The 2,218-nt window shown below is 33.2% G+C and overlaps 1 protein-coding gene across 1 annotated transcript in view; it reads right to left on the reverse strand.

Annotated features, from left to right (window-relative positions):
• LOC101857496 (ankyrin repeat and SOCS box protein 12) overlaps positions 1-641 on the reverse strand; it is a 14,525-nt gene extending 13,884 nt beyond the window's left edge. The window contains exon 1 of the mRNA XM_013085068.2: positions 504-641. The gene's annotated coding sequence lies outside the window, so the exon portion shown is untranslated. The remainder of the gene's footprint in view (positions 1-503) is intronic.
• Positions 642-2,218: the final 1,577 nt, after the last annotated feature.

Genomic DNA, 2,218 nt, shown 5'->3' on the forward strand with positions numbered 1-2,218 from the left:
GTGTTCAGGGTTGCAGGGGGGTTCAGGGGGGCATGAACTCCTGAATTTTACAATAATTTGATGTTTTGCAGTCAGGTTGCATCCCTGTTGTTCTTTGTGTTGCCTGTTTGGTCATCAAGACTTCCGGATTTCTTGTTCTCTGGATGTAAACAAATGGGTGGTGGACTTTAACTTTAACAAACGGAACTACAAAGACAAAGATCACCTATCTAGATCTAGAAATCTAATATACGTGACACCGGAGAATAGCCTATCAATCTATTGGCCGGCGCGACACCGGAGAATAGCCACTTCTTTGTCTCAGCCTTCACTCAGTTCAGTTCCATGATCTTCTTCGGAGTGCACTCAGAAGGGGGGGGAGAAACTTCAAATCATTTGACAATCTGATTTGTGGTGTGGGGGCACGGAAGCGCGGCAGTGGCAAATCAATAACACAAAATCTCTGGTTCTTAATTAAATTGAATTAAATCAAGATTCGAAAGCATTGTATTAGTTGGACTCACCCTTTCCTCATCTTCCCGATCAGCATATTTAGCAAGCTCAATTTCCTTGCAGGTTTTTGCCTCCTTCCTTGTCTCGCAGTCAGGGTTGTGGTTAGTGGTAAATAAATCAATAACAGACAGCAGCAGTCGGAAAATGAATAAAATGATTTTTGGGATTTCATATACAGGAGAACTTGACACAACTTCCTTTAGATAAAATAAATTATGCGAATCACGTCGTTCGCAAAACAATTAGATCTATATTCTAGATCTATAGCATAATATTATTATTACTATTTTTTCCTATAATATTTAATTATATACAGTGTGTAGTTGTTGTTGTTGTTTTTTTATTCTCAGAAATAAAATAATGTTTATTAATATTGATAATAACCGCATGGAAACTGAGAAGCTGGTTATTATGATTCTTTTATATTATGACTTTTATGTCAATGTGAAAATCTATTAAAGCCAATAAGGCTTACCACAAGACAAAGAAATACAAGTACGAATAATAATAATAATAATAATGATAATAATAGTAGTAGTAATAATGATAATAATGATAACAATAACAATAATAATAATAATAATAATAATAATAATAATAATAATAATAATAATAATAATAATGATGATAATGATAATAATAATAATAATAATAATAATAATAATAGTAATAGTAATAATAATAATAATTTATATCATCATCATCATCATCATCATCATCATCATCACATCAACATCATCATCATCACATCATCATCATCATCATCATCATCATCATCATCAATATGTTATTATTATTATTATTATTATTATTATTATTATTATTATTATTATTATTATTATTATTATTGTTACTATGTTTCCCTGTCAAGGTAGTTATAAACAGAAGTAACCTAAATTGAAAGAACTAAGGAAGTGTTCGTCATAGGGTTTTTGCAGTCAACTTTGGGCATTGACTTACAACGAATTTTGATAACCAAAAAACGGGCATTCCAGGGGTAAATCTGTCTCACCGAGCATCTCACCATTAAAGTGTCACTTGGAACAAATTTAGCGTCAAACGAGAGGCAAATAGGGACGAATATGTTAATGATTAGGCCTCCTGTATCGATTAGCCTGCAGTTCATACGCACAGTAGGCCTACGTGGTACCGTATATTTTACAAAGTTCTATCTACTCTACCTAGTTTTGATAAATTTGACAGAAAAAAAATATTAATTGAGTTTAACAACGCGTCAAGCTTCTTCGAAGGCAATTTTTTGACACTTGATAACGACCCTGAATAATTTTGAAACTATTTTGAAAGAGCAGTTATATATTATATATTTTAGAACATTAGCTTTCTGACCAAAATTAAAAGGTCTTGTAATACGTTGACTCATAACGGCTAAAAATGGCAGACATAACTTTGTAATTCGAAGGTAGCGACTAGTGTTCTCCATTCCATTCACTGTTTGCGATTTGCGTGATGGTGTTGAATGTTACGATAATTAAAATTAAAATTTTATTAAGCTTATTACACAATCTAATAAGGGAAATAACCAAATATATATAACCTTTATTTGCATTCTGTCTATTACGCCCCCTTGTAACATTTTGGATTGGCGAACTCCAACAGAGTTATTGATGACGACAACTACTATTATTATCATAATCATTACTCCTCCTCCTCCTCCTCCTCCTCCTCCTCCTCCTCCTTCCCCTCCACCTCCTCCTCCTCCTCCTCC

This window comes from Aplysia californica, unplaced genomic scaffold (assembly GCF_000002075.1).
Source record: "Aplysia californica isolate F4 #8 unplaced genomic scaffold, AplCal3.0 scaffold00341, whole genome shotgun sequence".
Taxonomy (NCBI): domain Eukaryota; kingdom Metazoa; phylum Mollusca; class Gastropoda; order Aplysiida; family Aplysiidae; genus Aplysia; species Aplysia californica.